This window comes from Pongo abelii, chromosome 1 (assembly GCF_028885655.2).
Source record: "Pongo abelii isolate AG06213 chromosome 1, NHGRI_mPonAbe1-v2.0_pri, whole genome shotgun sequence".
In the NCBI taxonomy this organism is placed as follows: domain Eukaryota; kingdom Metazoa; phylum Chordata; class Mammalia; order Primates; family Hominidae; genus Pongo; species Pongo abelii.
The window spans coordinates 143,170,421-143,189,357 of NC_071985.2; the positions used below are offsets into that span (position 1 = coordinate 143,170,421).

At 43.2% G+C, this 18,937-nt stretch overlaps 1 protein-coding gene across 2 annotated transcripts in view; it reads right to left on the reverse strand.

The window, feature by feature from the left end:
- LRRC8D (leucine rich repeat containing 8 VRAC subunit D) overlaps positions 1–12,783 on the reverse strand; it is a 114,345-nt gene extending 101,562 nt beyond the window's left edge. The window contains exon 1 of one of the 2 annotated variants that reach the window (XM_054531421.2): positions 12,653–12,783. The gene's annotated coding sequence lies outside the window, so the exon portion shown is untranslated. Of the gene's footprint in view, positions 1–11,758; positions 12,163–12,652 lie in introns of those variants that run through there. The other variant, XM_054531423.2, reaches the window with a different exon arrangement.
- Between the last annotated feature and the right edge of the window lie 6,154 nt (positions 12,784–18,937).

The window sequence follows — 18,937 nt, forward strand, 5'->3', positions numbered from 1 at the left end:
CCAAAGTAGGAGGGGGGAAAACCAAGGAAAAGGAATTTGGGCCAAAAACTGAGTTGACACCCACACTATCATTCACACTAGAATACAGGTAAGGAGAGAACAGGAAAGAAAAGGGGTTCAGATCAACACAAACCTTCCCCAACCACCTACCTCACCACCCACCCATGGAAAATGCATTCCAAGACTCACAAAGGACTTGCTGGTCAGCTCACTGCCTGACACACATGGCTATTGTTGTGAATAAAATACTGTCATATATAATAGCTTCTTATCCTCACCAAACCAATCCTAGTGCCATTACTGTCCCCTCCCCCATTTACAGGAGATGAAACCCAAGGTCACACAAGTCCACAAAAGAGAGTGCTGGGACTAGAACTCAAATCTTTTAAGCTCCAAATCCTAGGTCCTTCCCACTGCCTCCATATAGGTTGCAAAAAGCAATTTAAAAAGTGCTCTCAGAAGCTCACCAAATCTACCAGTTGTAAAGGTAAAGGTAAAACAAGATGGGTTTTGTGCTGTTAAAAACAATTCTGGTGCCAAGGATGCGGGTTGTCACAGCAACAAGGCTCCAACTACAGCCTTTGTAATGATCAGTCCAGTGTTTTAGTACGGTGTTCCAGGAAGATCCTTTAGTCAGGTTTCTGTTCCTAGATGGAAGCTGTCTCCACGATTTCATTTGTTCATTTGGGTTGGGGAGGCAGTATCAGGGAAGGAATATAATTTTATTTCTTTTTTCAACCAAACTCTGATGCTGACTTTAAGACTGAGGTAATGTGGAAGGCAAAAGAAGTTTTGCCTTCCACATAAGCAAATTTATGTTTGTCATTGTTGTGAGAGAGTTCAAGGGGCAATGAAGCAGTCCTAAAAAGCACAGATCCTGAAGCCATGGCAGCTTGGGTTCAAATCACAGTTCTGCTACTTCCTGTAATGACCTTGGCTGCTCATGGTGATTGGGAGGAGCAGCCAGACTAGAGAACCCAGCCTTGGTTTCCTCTGCTACAAAATGGGGCTGTTGTCAGAAGTAAATGAGCTAATATATGTAAAGTGCTGCAAACAGTGCCTGGCACATGGTGAAATGTTTCCTAGTCTTATTTCCAGATTCGTCACTAGGACTGGATTCTTTTTTAAGTGTATTTTATAAGAAGGTTAAAGAAGACTTCTTGTACAACTTGTTAATGCATAATGCCCCAAACGAGCACAAAGATTATTTACAAGTTTCACTTCCTGATAGGATCTTCCAGGATTTCCATCTGTAGAGTAGAGTCCCTAGAAGGCCGAGCAGTGGAATTTGAAGAATTTTTCTTCTTCCCAACAGTGCAAGAAAACCTGAACCCATTCTCTCAATACTACAAATGGTTTCCATAAGGGGGAAAAGAAATCCATGAAGATCCTTACTGCACTAGAGTAACAAATAGAAGGGGACATTTTAAAATGGATTTATTCTAAAAAGCAACCAAAGTATTAGAAATTTAAAGTTATTCCAGTCTAGAAAGACATAGTTCATTCAGATCACACAGGGACAATAGTCCCAGGACTGGAATAAAACCTGCAGATGGATCAAAAGACGTTGTTCCTCGCCCCCCCAGAAAATGCTGAAATTCCAGGAACAAGGTACTATATACTTGGGATGATTAAGAGCAAAATGCTTTTAAAAATCCTCTCAGACTAGGATTCTGCTAGTAGCAGAAATCTGTTCAAATATTACTCTCTTCTCTTTCAAAGAGGGTGTATGTACAACAAATTACACAAATGATGTTAGATTTTCCCCAGAAAAGCAAATAAAACTAAAGACAGGAGCACTATTGGGGTCACAGTAAAGGTCTGAGGTCCTGTCTTGCACCAGGATACCCAGATGGTGGACAGGGGCTAAAACCCAGTAGACAATATCCTCCCGGCAGTGTGCCCTGACAGGGCAGACGCAGCCCTGCTGACACTGCTTCACACAAAGGGACCCTGGAGGCTGGCCCTTCAAAAGCAAAACAAGCTGGTGTTCCAAACCATCTTTTTCCTAAGGATAGCTGTGTATACCCCCTCAATGTCGTAGTTTGGGTGGGGGAAAAAATGATGCTTTGTACTCTAACACAGCCAACTTTCCCCTATGCAAACATTTTCCAGCATTCTTGGTTTACTTTTCGCTATCAGCTGTTTTCTGGACCCCTCTTCTTTATCTCACTCCCTAGTCTTCTTTCTGACATAAACTCTTTCCCTTCCTTTTCATTCCAGTTCCCCTTTTGGAGAAGCCACCATACACATTAACATGATACACTAGGAATTGCAAAATAATAGCACTCTTTGCCCCCCGCCAACATAGATTCTGCACTATTTCTAAATATTGACATTTTTTCTTTCTTTCTCTTTCTTCCCCATTCACCCCAAATCAATTTTAAAATATGAACAAATCTTCCCGTTATCTCCTGGGGTACATGATCTCTTTACTCAACTCCAAGTGGCTCTTACCCTTCCTCCTCTCTCTCTGTGTGTCCCACCTGTCCTCTCCCCTTTTACATTCATACTCTACCTATTTCTCCCTAAACCTATTCCTCCTCAGGCCAGACAACCTGTTCAAATGCAACCACTCCAGATGTAATACACCACATTTAAAGGTCAGAAATTGTTATCATTAAAAGTACGGGGCTTGGGGTTTGCTTTGCTCTGCTTTGTGTCTGGGGTTGGGAGAGAAAAGCATGAAATCAAGTTTCAATTTATGTCAATTTAAATTAATGTTTAAAAGTTATTGTGGGCCAGGCGTGGTGGCTCATGCCTGTAATCCCAGTACTTTGGGAGGCTGAGGCAGGTGGATTACATGAGGTCAGGAGTTCGAGACCAGCCTGGCCAACATGGCGAAACCCCCGTCTCCTAAAAATACAAAAATTAGCTGGGTGTGGTGGTGCGCACCTGTAATTCCAGCTACTCAGGGGGCTGAGGTAGAAGAATCGCTTGAACCCAGGAGGCAGAGGTTGCAGTGAGCCAAGATCACAGCACTGCACTCCAGCCTGGGCCACAGAGTGAGACTCCATCTCAAAAAAAAAAAAAAGTATATTGTGCTTTTTATTCAAACCCTATGCTTCCATTTATCTGGCCACTAAAGGGCTATCTCTAAGGGCCTAAAGAGGCGGTTTCCAGCCCACAAAGCTATTTTGTTTGGTTTACAGGAAGTTCTAAAATGTTGAATTAGCCAACCTTTAAAATCAGATTTTACTCAATAATCCAGATTTCTGGCTTACAGTGAAAAATCAGAAGATCTGGCAACACCGGCCCACATTCCCACACAGCAACAATGCACTGCTCAACAGGCCCACTTCTGACGGGCCTCCCACTCCTGATGACCCCAGCCTGAGGGCGAGTGCCTGCTGCCACAAATCATCTCTGAGGCACACTATTTGCTCAAGACCCCCAGGCTACTGCTAGTATCCAACTCTGATTAGCACAGAAATTAGCACAGATCTAATTTCTGCTTGGTACAGAACTTAGCAGGTATAAATAAGTTATAAGGAAAAGTATTTAGAACAGGTGAAAGAGAAACTATTTTGGAATCGAAAAATATCTTAAGAGAGCTAAGTTAAAGAACAAGTGCATCTCTCTCTCTCTGAGTGTGTGTGTTTGTAGGAAGGGGGTGTTTTGTGCAAGATGTATAAAACTGCAGCCCAGTTCCCAATTTGTACTTTATTACTGGCTAAATGTTAAGATAAATAATTCAATAGTTAAAGTAAAACTTGAACAGAATAAATTCACTCTAGCAAAGAGATTACACTTGAGTATAATGAAGTTTAATTTTCTTGTATTTAAAAACTAAAGGCATGAATGAAACGGCCTATGAACATGATGTAGATACATGGATATTTATTTATTCATTCATTTACTTTGAGGATATAGATTTTTTTATATTGAATATATTTATGGCATTTATTCAGCAAACATTTGTTATAGCAGTTTTTTCAGCTAAGACATAACACCTTAGCAAATATTAGGTATATCTTTACATATGTTTATGTACGGTAGTTATTGTGGCTGAGATCTAACTAGGAGGAGGGTGCTTAAGATGTACTTTACAAGTGGCATTCTATCATCAATATGGGTGACAAAAGAGAGCAGGGCTAGAGAAAACACCAGAATAATTAAGTGATTTAAAGTTACCCTCTCAATTCCAGGATAAATTTTCATTCAAGTAGTTTTACCAACAGGCTGATACTTCTAAGACCAACTTGGGGTGACAAGAGCATTGGCCTGGAAGCCTAAACGCTGGGATGCCACTACGGCTCTACTCTTCAAACACGCAGCATGAACCAGGAGTTATCAGGTACCTTTACACCTCAAAACCTGATTCTCTTTTTCATGTAACAGAAATATTACTAGGTATTATAAAATAAATACAAAGAAATGTGCAGAAATGAGAAAGGGTACAGTAGAGAATAGGTATATATTATAAAATATTAAAAAGTCTGGTTTAAAATATAAAAGTCTGGTATAAAATGAGTCTGGTTTCAAATTCCACCTCCACCACTTCTATGTGACGTTGTTGCAAATTATATAACCTCTCCAGCCTTATGACCTCATCTGTAGAGTGGGAATAAGTCTATCTTTCACTCAGAATTGTTTTGAGGATTATATGAGAATGCATGTAAATTCCAGGGCATAGGTTTGGACAATCATTAAGTGCCTAATAGCTGTTATTATTAATAACTTTAGGTGTTCCATACATTGTCCAAGTACTTCTTAACCAGCTAAGTTAAACTTGAAAACAAAAAAGCAGCCATATCTGAGAATACACTGATTTTAAAAGCCTACTCAGTAGAGTGCCATTGCAAGCATCATGGGGACCACTTTTCCAAGCATTTTAATTTTCTAATATTTCTTAAAATTGGGTTGTAAGCAATCAGTGAACAGAATTTTGACTGACGGCATTTAATACCCAATCTGAAGAGTTCTGTCCTGTCTCTATGGCATGAGAGATTTTGAGACACAGCTTTCTGGCGGCCAATGACCATCAGAGAAAAAGGTGTCTTCTTGTACATCCTTTCTTCTCCTTGTTCTGTAGAACTCGTTGCAGTGCTGGCTATCTGTTGATGCTAAGTTATAGCAATGGGATTTATGCGTTGTTGGGGAAGTGAAGCTTTCTCTGGCAATGTTCCTAACTATTACCAGCAAGCATAAGAGGAAAGAAAAAAATGTTTTAAGAAAAAAAAAATGCTTGTAATGGAACCTAACACCATATTTATGAGCATTCCCCAATAGGAGGTGTCAATGGTTAGACAAAGACATCTTGAAAACCTCAGAGGAGTGGTAGTTTCCAGACTTTTGATTTCACAGGCCAGTAAAATGTCAAAAGAAAGACTATCACAAAATTGCCAGCTTAAAACTGGACCTAGAAATGACACCAAAAAACCATCACCATCCTTTCATAAAATGAAAAAACAAGCCAACCCTCCAGTAGGAAGGACAACCCAAGATTAAACAAAACAAAAACAAAACAAAACAAAAAACCAGACTCTTGTAATTGAATAAACTTAGCACTAAAGTTGAAACAGAAAAGCTTGTTACATTGTCTTCACTCTTCTCATTTTTTCATGGGCTGGTGAAACTGTCATCAGGGACCCACTCTGGAAATGACTGCTCAAGGATGGACTGGAAGTTGGTCCCATCATCCATCCAGCCCAGGATGCACTATCTCATGGAGGCACCAAGGGCCATGGTGGACCATGTGCTGTTTGGGTCACTATACCTTCAAAGAAGACTGACATATCCTTAAAGATTCTCTTTTGTCTTAATAACCAATGACAGGCTTGCTGGCCACAAATGTTTCCAACCCATTTGAAGGTGTCTTCAGTCAGTACCCAGCCTTCGTGCACAACTACTAAGATGGTGGTTCTGAGCTGAGCTGCACATTAGAATTACTTGGAGGCAGGGAGGGCTCTTTGCAAAACTAAACTCCATATCCAGAGATTCCGATTCAACAGGCATGGGGAAGGGTCTGAATATATGTATTTAAAAAATATTCCTCAGACTGATTCTGATGCCAGCCAGGGTTGAGAAAAACCATATTTCTTGGCATTCATCCTGAATTTATATCTTGTAAAGCTTTAAGGGATACCTCTTCATTCATTCCTCTGGGTGACAAATACTAAAAGAGGGCCTGCCATGTGCAAGGCACTAGAAAATCAGTAGAGAACAAGAGGAGATAAATCCCTACCCTCACCACACTGACAGAGTACCGGAGCAGGAAGACAAGGAGGCAATTAAAATAGCACACTCGGGCTTATTAGAATAAAGTGAACTATCAAGGCTGCCTATGGCCCTTTCCCTGTGGTTTCATAGGCCTCCATGCCATCCCCTCTCCAATGACTCTTTCCAAGTGCTAGAAATCCTAATATTTTTATCAAAGAAACACATGAGCAAGAACCCTGTCCTCATGAAGCTTACACTCTAGCAGCAATGTCCAAACATTCTCGTTATCATTACAATGGTCATTCCAGCTCTAGTGTCTTTCTGAAGGTTAGGTGCCCACGAATTTGGGGGAAAAAACACAGTGAAAACTCAATTAAGACTATATTTTGGTTTTTTTCCTAAAATCTTTTTTTTTTTTGAGACAGAGTCTCTGTTGCCCAGGCTGGAGTGCAATGGCGCAATCTCAGCTCACTGCAAACTCCGCCTCCTGAGTTCAAGTGATTCTCCTGCCTCAACTTCCCAAGTAGCTTGGATTACAGGTGCCTGCCACCACTCATAGCTAATTTTTTTATTTTTAGTAGAGACGGGGTTTCACCACGTTGGCCAGGCTGGTCTCGAATTCCTGACCTTAGGTGATCTGCCCACCTCGGCCTTCCAAACTGCTGGGATTACAGGCCTGAGCCAACATGCCCAGCCCCAAAATCTTTTTGATGAAGCCTAGCATTTCGTGGTTTTTGTTTTTCTGCAACAGCAAGTCAGGACAACAACATGAAGGTATTTTCAGAGCCCTTCCCTGAGTTTATCCAACAAAACACCATCCTATGAAAATTCTATAATTTCCCCTTAATACCCAACCACCTATTTGCCCACAAGAAACTCACCTGCAAATCTTCTGATGACTAATACATCCTAGTGTGGTTTCCCTGGAGCAAATCCCCAGTGGTTAGACATTTCATAATCCAGAAAAGCTGTCATCTGCAAACCTAGAAATTCCACTGTGTGCGCCTTCTTTTAGATCAATTATGTAAATAAGACCCGAGGGACCCCACTGTTTACACACCTCTAAGCAGAGAAGAAATCCTGATCCTTAGCCTTTATTGTGGTCTTTAAGGCAGATAGATTCTAATACCTACTCTGTCACTACATGTGTAAACTTATGCTAAGCACATCACCTCCCAGTGCCTGGATACGCTCAACTATAAAATTTAAGGGTAGCCAGGCGCAGTGGCTCACGCCTGTAATCCCAGCACTTTGGGAGGCCGAAGTGGGCGGATCATGAGGTCAGGAGATCAAGACCATGGTGAAACCCCGTTTCTACTAAAAATACAAAAAATTAGCTGCGTGCAGTGGCGGGCGCCTGTAGTCCCAGCTACTCGGGAGGCTGAGGCAGGAGAATGGCATGAACCCGGGAGGCGGAGCTTGCAGTGAGCCAAGATGGCGCCACTGCACTCCAGCCTGGGCGACAGAGCGAGACTCCGTCTAAAAAATAAATAAATAAAATAAAATAAAATAAAATAAAATTTAAGGGTTGATCCCTTCCAGCTATAATATTCTTTCTATTCAAAACGACACAACTGCATCCTTAATTCTAAGACTTCAACTTGGACACAGCCTTTGAAAATATAAAAGGACAGCAACACTTTTCCCCTCAAGAAATTTCAAATATTCAAAAGGCATCCCTTCTTTTCATTGGAATATCCTTCATCTCCAGAGGATATAAAGAGGTTTCCCACTTGGACTGGTAAAGAAGGGAAACCAAGTAGACTGCACCATCTGGACAGCCAACACACTAACAAAGGATTGGGGCACAATGGACATTCATCACAAAGAGGTCACACACATTTGGCCATGAGATTTGAAATTTTCCTCTAGCTCTCCTTCAACACTGTGAGACAGCTACCACCCAAATCAAGTAATTTATTAAATCTAGTTCATAGGATAGATCTAGAGTATTCGGAGAACTTGGCACTAAGGTACCTGAGATTTCTTACCTGCCAGCTTCAGAAGACATCTGGGAATGTAATTTCCTAATGTCTTTGCAGTGAAGACTGTAAAATTCAAGTTAAGTATGAACTTAACATCAACGGCAAGTTAAAGCCAAGCTCTGAGAAAAAGGTTTGTTTCTAAACCTCAATCCTCTCTCCTTCCCTAAATACAAGGCTGTCACTAAATATGTGAGGCATATTAGCAAAAAAGAAAACAAAGCTTAGCCTGAGTGGGAACGAAGTCCATAGTTGATTTTTGCCAGTTATCCTACCTTCTCACAAATTTCAAAAGCAACTCTAACCCTGCAAGCTTCAGATTTGCACAAAACATTAGAAACTCTCTTCCAGATACATAAACAGAACTACAAAGACCCAGAGGAAGGAATTCAGATTTCAGAAGCTTGCAACAGACTCCAACAATTTCAAAATGGTACCCCAGGTGCAAACATTTCAAGCGCTAAATGCCATGTGGCTTGGCATTTAGATTTCTCAGAAGCCCCCAGAATAAGGGCTAATTAGCCCTAGAACTCACCTCCATCACTCAGTGATCTCAGCTCTCACATAGGACCAATAGTGCCCCCAAACTACTGAATTTTACATAGTACTAACTGACTACAATTTTCAATAAAGTCATCCTCCATTCCTCTCTGATATAATTAGAAGACATAAATTTAAAAATGTCAAAGGCTAGAAGACTGGATCAAAATAAATAGGATAACATTGAGAAGGAACAACAACAACAAAAAAAACTTCTCCAAAAAAATCTGCCCAAGAATTACAGGATGCAGCAGCTCACAGAGCAAATATCTGAGGGTTTTGACTATCCAAAACATGATTATCTAATAAAGAAGTTTGTGCTCGGCACTAAGAAAATCATAGGCAGTTGTAAGCTTAAGGTGCAGTAAGCAGACATTTATGCTTAGGTCTCAGCAAACAGCTGTCTTACTGTACTCTCTGTTGTCCAGATCACATCTCAATTACATATTCAATTCCAGATTCTCCATGTGAGATGCTGATAAACTGAGAAGACATCGAGAAACCACATCCCAATAAAAGACTGTGAAAAGAATTGGGACTAGTTTGCATTAGGAAAGTCAACTGGGGGTAAGGGGACATCATATTGTCTTGGTGCATTCAAAGAGAGTAAGCAGCTCCAAAAGAATAAAATCATTGGAAAAAAAAATTCAAGGAGACAGTCTTCAGCTCAAGTAATAATACAACAAACAGTCCAAAGGTGTAATAACCTGTCTTCAGGAGAAGTTCACGGTTCCTGGGGTTAAACAAAAGTTACCTAGAAAGGGTAAGAATTTACTAAAATAATTTACTAAAATAAATAAATTGGATAGTGCCCCTCTAAAATGCCAATTCTGATTCTATGATTCCCAACTTACTCCACTATCATACTGTGCTCATCTGCTATGATCTCCCTCCAAACTGTCCCTTTCTTTCAATAAGGATTTGCCCAGACCCTAATCACATCACACTGAGCACAAAAGTCTCCTACATCAGCTTCCTAAGCTCAATGTTATTACTCCTCCCATGTGAAGAAACACCTCCCTTCAAGACCTATTCTGAGATCTAAGGACAGGCACTATCGCCATTTTGGACAGGATCATTCTTTGTTTACGAGGAAGGGGGTTGATGTCCTGTGCACAGTAGGATGCTTATGTAGCATCCCTGTCCTCTAGCCACTAGATGACAGCAGCACCTGCCGCCTTGCTATGATAACCATAAATGTCTCCGACATTCCTCAACGTCTGCTGAGAAGCAAAATTGCCTACTACTGAGAGCCACTGGTCTTGAGGCAAATGATTAACACCACTGACTTGTGGTTAAGTTTTCACTAACTAGGTTCCCTCTACCCTCCTTTATTAGTCATATATTCTGTTCCACATCCCTGACCACTGTCAAAAGTCAATTCAGATTTCCACTCCTCCCTCAGCATACTTCATACACTTTTATCTGGTTCCACACACCCTGGATTCCTAGACAACTATAACTGTCTGCTTCTGCTGGCATCCTCATGTGTGCCTGTCTTATCTGCTCTCTGTGATTACTACGAGAATCCTCTCCTGCCTTGTTAAGATCCCACAGCACCCACTCCAGTTCTCTGCTTCCTGCTGGCACTCAACAAATATTAACTGGTGTTTCTTAGAATGTCAAACACCAGCTCCAGTTAAAAATAACTGAAATCTCTTACAAGCTACCACTTCAACAACATAATAATCATGATTACAAAGTTTTGACAAACTTTTGACTTTAATAGCTATTTTGTCTACAGTACTGAGAACAGAATCAAGTCTAATTTCCAAACTATTGCTACCAAAACAATTTAACTATTTGGACATGACAAACACATCAGAATTTTCTAAAATTAATTTTTAAAAACGCTGCATAATATAAAAATTAAGGGAAAAGGGGCCTAGTTTTTTTTTTCTTTCCATTAAACTTTAGCGATTTTGAGAAAAAAGGCCAAGTTTTGACCACGTTTTTTAAATGCTGGAAAACATAGCAGGGAGAAAATGATATGAATATGGCTCAATACTTTAACTGTTGCATCATATGCTACTCCACATGGTAATGGAAGGCTGGGTCATCTAAGGACAGTTTCCTCTCCAACCTTCTAATCTGTTAGGTTTTAATCAACACGCACACATACACGCTCAATAAAAACGAGACAAATCTAACATAGTGTTCAAATATATAAATAAATTGTGCCAATTCAAGATTTTGGGATTTTTCCCTGCCTCTATAGATTACCTAATCATTTTATGGGGGGTTCCATAAGTAACCTACAGAGACCAAACACCCCAAATCAACTTTTCGTGACCCCTGTTTTAACCACCTAATTTTCATCTCAGATTCTTCCCCATCTTGCTCTTGGATTTTAACAGGGATTTAGTTAGTTGGTGTCAAGACAGATGAAGCAAGAACCCCAACACTCGCCTAGCTGACAGTAGGTGTTTGGTCACTATTTTTGGACTGTAAAAATAAATGCTGCCCGAAGACCCCATTTACGGGATATGGTGCAGGGTTCTTCCCACAGGTCTGTAAGAAGCAGAGGTCCCAGATGCTATGGCAAGGAAGGTCTGGTAACTCTTTCTTGGCACTGGGAGGGGCCCCTTGTTTGTTTATAAGGTAGACAGCCCTCATCATTACTGCAAACGGGGATTCCCTGTCTGTCCAGACTCTTCCGAAGTCCGGTACAAACCACGTAATAGGTGCTCAATAAACGCTGCCTGTACGGAATTTTACTATCAAAGCTGCCAAGGAAAGTTTCCAGAAGTCAGCTTTTTAGTCCTGTCTTCCAAAATATGTCCTCAGAGTTTTCTCTGTCCAACAAAAAATATTTTTCAAGATCCAAGAGCAGGAAATCTGCGAGGCAACGAGGAGCCAAATATAAGCCAAGCGGCTCCAGCTGGGCCCCACATTCCGCTAGGACTCCCCAGTACCTATTCCCCATCTCTCCGCCTACATCCTGAGTGCGCCCTCCCTCTCATCTCGGTTGTTTCTTTCCCACAACCCTACCTCTATACTTTCGGCCACACACACCCCAACTGCGTGCTCCTGGGACATCACAGCCCACCTCTCCCTCTCCAGCAAGGACCTACCTCTCTTCCCCTCGACCTGCAGCAGTTCTTCTTCACTGCAGCTGGCTTTTTAAGAAATCAAAAAATCTCATTTATCTGCAAGGGATACCCCCTAGTAAAGGGGGACGGAAAGGAGAAGGCCCTTATCGATCCTCCAGTAACTGGAGGTGCTGGTCCTCCCAGCAACCACCCCCAATTCTCCTCCTTTTCAAGCCCCTGGACAGGATTTGAGCAGAAGTCCCGCTCCCAAGAGCCCACGCCTCCAAACAAGCTAGAAGCGGATTATACCGGTACCCAACCCGGAGATGGCCCGCGGCCGGCTGGGTGCACCTGCGGGCCCCCAGCTCCCTCCCACAGGCGCGGGGGGCGGGGCGCGGGCCTTCACCTCCCCGCCCCCGCCCGCCGGGCTCCCAGCGCAGCCCACCCTGCACAGGAAGGAAGCGGAGGGTAGGCGATTCTGGAGAAGTTAAAGGGCTCACCTTATGGACACCGGGCCAGCAAGGCCAGACACCAAACACCCACCTCCGGGAGGAACCAGCGGAGCCGAAACCGGCTCTCCCCGCCTTTCCGATAGGGCGGAAGGAGGCGAGAGAAGGGAGCGCGCGCGAGGGGTCCAGGAGCCAGGCAGCCGCACTCCCCTCCCGCAGGGCCGGCCGCCCGGGGCCGAAGCGGCCGACGCTCAGACTGCAGAAAGCGGAACAATCTCCCAGGCCCTGGCGGCAGCAAACGGGAGCCCACTCCGCTCGCCGCCACCTCCTCCCGACCCCCGGACGTCCCCGAATGAGTTCCCGGCCGCAACCGCAGCTCGGGCCGCGGCGCCTGCGCCAGGGTTGCACGCTTCGGTCGGCGCGGCTCCACCTGCGCGTCGCCTTCCCTCGCAGCCCCCGGCCCCTGCCGGGAGAGGTGCGCACCAACCTTGGGGGCAGCTCGGCCGCCAAGCCACGGCTTATGCTGAGGCCGGAGGTGGCGGCATCACCCGCGGCGGGCGGCGGCTGCACCGGGACGCGCCGGGGCGGCGAAGGCGCGCTGCGCCCTGGACCCTGCTCCCGCGGCCCCGCCCGCGGCTGCCACCTCGAAGCGCGGCGGAGGAGCCGGGGCACCACGGGCGGCGGCAGCGGCAGCGGCAGCAGCGGCGACGGGAGCAGCAGCACATGACTCTGTAACGAGGGGAATTAGACAAAGCGTAACATGGACTCCGGGCCCGTGCAGGCGCTGCAGCTCTGGGACCAACCGCAGCCGGCGAGCGTCGCGACTGGCCCGGCCGCAGCCAATGGGGCGGGCCCGGGCCTCCATGTGATTGCGAGCACTTTCTCCGGTCGCCCTGCAGCGCCTGACCGGACGGGGTCTGTGTGGGGAGGGAGGGGGCCCGGGGTTGGAGACTGGCGGCGAGCGACTGCTAGATGCGGAGCAGGTGCTTGGGAGGGGATGGCAGCCTACAGAACCATCGCCGTAATGCTCTCTCAAGCGTCCACCTGGGCAGGGCTCGGTGCCGGGCAGGCGCAGCTGCCAGTTAGCTGCGAGGCATGGTCGGGAACCTTCACCCGTCCTGGGCGAAGGAGTCTGTCCCGTCGACTAAAACTCTGATATTAAGACTTGGCGCTGGGGGTGGGGAGTTGAATTACGTTAAAAAGTCACTTAAGCGCCTTCCAACTCTAAGGAGAAAGTACTTATCTGAGCTTTGGGGCACACACAACCACTTGGCATGGAGAGTTTCTCAGCTTCATGTGTTCCGTCTGCTACTGAAGCTGTATTGGAAAGTCGGTTCTTGTTTTTATCTGAGTCCGCCCCTTTCATCCCATTCTTTTCGTCAAAAATATGTTACATCTGAAAGAGGCAGATGAAAAGATTCTTCTATGCTAAGAGGGTTTTGCAGCCCAATAATGTCACCGTTTTTTGTTGTTGTAGGATCAGGGTTCATTTGCAGCCTTTTCTGTGGGTGAGCAGAGGCAGGGGCCAATAAATAAATTAAGGCGGGATATTTGGAGTTATTTGGTTGTAACAAAATATGTGGTTCAACCCAGTGCTTTAGTATCTTCTTTTATCTGAATCCATGTGTTTCTGTAAACCAAGGGAAGTCTAATCTGTCTTCTACCAATATCTCTCCATGTCAGCAAATGTTCAATCAACGTTTACCCGGCATCTAAATATTCTTAATAAGCATGCTGCACAAATGTTACAGGTATTCAGGAAGGTGTCGGTTCAGAGACAGACATTAAAGAGAATGATTGTCCAGGGTTTCAGAAAAGGATTCAGAGAGGAGGTGATAGAATTGGCCCTTGGATGGTGAGCACTTGGCCGTCAGGCATTGGACGTGAAGAAGAGCAGCCGAAACAGGAACATGAACAGAGAGGTCCAGAATATACTCAAGGGACCGCCCGAGACCCGTTACAAGATGACAGCGGATTCTGAGCCCTCGGCCCTTTTGCTCTCACTTTCCTTCCCCGACCCTCCTTGCCAGCAGCCACTCCTGTTCCACACACTGCCAAGAAGGAGGTGTATGGGCAGGGAGTGTGTGTAAGTGATCTAATCAGTGTCAGATTTGCTGATCTAAGAGATGAGAGGTCTTTTAAAACTTAACAACTAGTGGTATGATATTTTTATTGAAAACAGCCCACTATTATAATGAATATGGAATGTTTTGCTGTTTGTAAAGAAAAAAAAAATTATAGGCCGTGTGCAGTGGCTCACGCCTGTAGTCCCGGTACTTTGGGAGGCCGAGGCAAGAGGATCACGAGGTCAGGAGTTAGAGACCAGCCTGACCAACATGGTGAAAACCCGTCTCTACTAAAAATACAAAAATTAGCTGGGCACGGTGGCACGCACCTGTAATCCCAGCTACTCAGGAGGCTGAGGCAGGAGAATCGCTTGAACCCGGGAGGCGGAGGTTGCAGTGAGCTGAGATGGTGCCACCACACTCCAGCCTGGGCGACAGAGACTCCGTCTCAAAACCAAAAAACCAAAAAAACCAATCTTCTGTACTTTGTTCTTTTGATCTTCTCTGGGTTTTAAATTGTGATTCTAGACTTGAAAAACACGATTTTAAGATTGGTATAAATCGAGAAAAGAAAAAAGTGATATTCAGAAAACAGTCAAATGTGGAGAAATAGACACTGTCACACACTGTAAAAATAAGAGGAAATTGGACAAACCCCTTTGGAGGACAATTTGGAAATTTTTGATAAATAGGTGTGTTCCCTTTGAATAGGTAATTCCATGTCTAAGAGTTTGTACTTTAAGCATATTTGTGCAAAAAATTATGTCAGAAATATTTACACATGTACAAAATATATATATATACATGTCTTATTGCAACATTGTTTGTAATAGTGGGAACATGTAATGGTGTAAAAATCAAATAATAAAGTCCCAGTAGGAAACTGTTTAAGCAAATTTTGCTAGATCTGTAGAAGGAAACCATAAGCAGCCATTAACAAAAATAAGCTAGATCTATTTGTACCTACATGGAAGGATGTCCAAAATCTATAAGTGAAAAAAAAAGGAGGCTGCAGAACAATATGAATAGTATGATTCCATTTTTTTGGTATTTTTTTTGCATTAAGATATACATGTTATTAAATGTATGCTTCAGAAGAAATCTGGAAGCATATATAACAAGCTGTTAATGGTGATTATCTCTGGGTGTGGGATTACTAGGGCCTTTCATCAAGTTCTGTATGTTTGAATTGTTTTTATATTGAGCACATATTACTCTGATAATCAGAATAATAATTTTAAAAATTTAAAGGATTGTTTTAGAGTATATTCAGGCTATTATAACAAAATACCATAAGCTGGGTGGCTTATAAGCAACAGAAATTGGCTGGGCATGGTGGCTTATGCCTGGAATCCCAGCACTTTGGGAGACCTAGGCTGGAGGATCACCTGAGGTCAGGAGTTCGAGACCAGCCTGGCCAACATGGTGAAACCCTGTCTCTACTAAAAATAAAAAAATTAGCTATGAGTGGTGGCAGGCACCTGTAATCCCAGCTACTCGGGAGGCTGAGGCAGGAGAATCACTTGAACCCAGGAGGTGGAGGTTGCAATGAGCCAAGACCATGCCACCGCACTCCAGCCTGGGTGACAGAGTGAGGCTCTGTCTCAAAAAAAAAAAAATTTATTTCTTACAGTCTGGGGGCTAGGAAGTTCAAGGCAACAGCAGATTCCACGTCTGTGTGTGTGTGTGTCTTCTCTCTAGTTCAGAGAGGGTGACTTCTTGCTGTGTCTTCATATAGTGGAAGGAGTGAGGGTCTCTCTCAGGCCTCCTTTTTAAGGCCACTAATCCCATTCATGAAGGCTCTGCCATCATGACCTAATCGCCTCCCAAAGGAACGACCTCCTAATACCATCAGTTTAGGGGTTAGGATTTCAACATATAAAATGGAGCGGGGGGAGGGGGGGACACAATATTCAGACTATAGCATGGATCAAACTAGTAAGAAGTCTACCAATGATATGTAATGAAAAATAACTCTGATTATCTACGATGTAAAAACAAAAAAATCAGCCCATCAGTTTCCCCTTTTCCACAAAAAAACAGAACGGAGGCAGCAAAGGACAATAACTGATTTGACGTTGGGTTCAGAATGAAGAAGTATGATGGAAAAGGAATCTGAGGCTACTCTAGGCATGTCTACAGAGAAACACATGGCTTCTAGGAAGTTCTATTCAACAAAAAATGGAGCGCTTACTATCCTTTGCTACTTGTTATGAGAATTGGCAACTGTTTCAGCACATGGTAAATCTGTATCAACAATAACAACTAATACTTACATAGGTCCTCTTCCAAATACTTTACACATACCTTTAGTCTTCACAGAAGCCCTATGAGATACTATCCTCATCTAATAGATGGGAAACAGAAGGCTTTAAAGAGGCTCTGTGACTAGCTCAATACCACATAGCCTTTAACTGACAGAGTTACATTTTTAAGTCAGGTGGCCTGGCTCTAGAGGTCCAAGCACTTAATCACAGTACTGCCTAAAAGGACCATGTAAGATAAAGGGCGTTATTTGTGCATCTCCTCTTACCAAGTATGATGATTCTAACTTGATTTGTTCTTACCTAAACTATAGCATGCTCCAAGACACTCAATAATACTTTTGAATGAGGGAATGAATAATTGACTTTCCTACAAAAGAAGAATCTGAGCTCCTTGGAGGAGTGATTTTGCATTCTTCCATTTTATCACCTAGCAGAGTGCCTAACATATGGTAGGCAATATGGGTTTCAATAATCTGTAAACATGTTTTTGAAAAATTGTGCAGCAATCAAACTTTATAAATTGATCTCAAATGCACTGAGGTGGCTTATGAGTAATGTCATGATGAATTCGTTGTAAAATGAAAAATAGCCCTGGGGGGAGGGGCTAAATATGGATATACCTGCAGTCATGCACAAATAAATGTACAGTATATTTGCTTGAAAGTGGTAGTAATGCTGAAGAGTTTCAAATTATTTGAGCTGCTCTCTCACCTCTCTCAGTTTCCTCATCTCTGAAATGGGAATACTAATACATACCTCAGTTGATTATCAGGGAAAGAATTAAATGGCATAATATGTGGAAAGGGCTTAGCCAAGTGCTTAATAGGCATTGCTCAGTAAATGTTACCTAAGTACAACCACATATTATAAGTGTGACCAAATTTCTTAATCTAGTGTGTCTCTTAATAACATAACTAACATAATATGCAATATCTAGAGCACCTTATTTTTAAAAGACAGGAACTCAATACATATGATGCTTTAAAATTACATGGTAAGAGTTCAGCCTAAGTAAATGGTAAAACAAATGTTTTCTCATTTTCTTTCCTCCCCTGCGCTACCTACTACTTGAATGTTCTTTCTATTCTTTATATGGGTTAGACCCATTTCAAACTTTCTTCATATGGGTTAAACCCATTTCACTTCTCAGACTTATTTAAACTCTTGCGGATTGTTTTTTATTTGTTTGTTTGTTTTCCGAGACAGGTTCTTGCCCTGTCACCCAGCCTGGGGTGCAGTGGCGCCATCACCACTCTCTGTAGCCTAAACCTCTTGGATCAAGCAATCCTCCCACCTCAGCCTCCCAAGAGCTAGGACCACAGCATGCACCACCATGCCCAGCTATTTTAAAACAAAAAATTTTGTAGAGACGGCCTCACTATGTTGCCCAGGCTTAAACTCTTAGCCTTATAGGTAGCTAAAGAGGCAAACTGTCTCCATTCCTCACAGCTAAGGAAATTGAAATGACTAGACTAGCAAGGAGCAGGTTGAAAGGGGAGAAGCACTGTGGAGGAAATGGAGCTGGGCGGGGTGTGGGGGATAACCCTCCACGAGTACGACACAACATCAAGTCCAAAGAGGAAGGGAAATTGCCAGACTGCAATAGTTAGAAATAATATGGCGAAATTGAAACTAGAGAAACTAAGGGTACATGTCTTAACCACAAAAAGAAGAAAGAAGTGGATCTACGCCTTCTAAAATGGATTCTTAGGGCTGGGTGTGGTGGCTCACTCCTGTAATCCCAGCACTTTGGGAGGCTGAGATGGGAGGATTGCTTGAGGCTAGGAGTTTGAGACCAGACTGGTCAACATAGCAAGACCCGCTTCTCTATTTAAATAAAAATAAAGAATGTATTCGGAGAGAGTGGTAAAATTAGGGTTATCTATCTAAGTGAGTGGGTGCATCTTAATAGGTAACCATGAAATAAGTGTTCCCTTCACTAAATTGTAAAAAAAGAAAATATACCAAATTCAACTGCCTATGAATTTGTACCCATATACTCCACCTTCCTGCCTGCTTCTACTATGAATGGATCTCAAAATAATTGCCTCTACTCATTGTCTCCAATTCATCCCCCACCCCCATCTTAAACTTCATTGAATCAGGGTTTTACTCCCAAAGCATCAGTAAAACTGATCTTGCCAAGGAAAACAATGACTTCCACACTGCTAAATACAGTCAACAATTCTTGGTCCTTACTTGACCTCTCAGCAGCACTGGACGCCATTGAATACTACTGCCTCTTCAAGTGGACTTCTCTTGCCTTTCAGGACACCAAACTCACTCCCTTCAATGAGTTCATCCAGTTATATAGCTTTGAATTCCCCTTCTATGCCAACAACTTTGCATTTATGTCTCTTACTCAGTCCTCTTTCCTGAGCTCCAGCTTGTGTTTCTGACTGCCTAGTTGGGTTTCCTACGTTCATGTCTAATAGACAC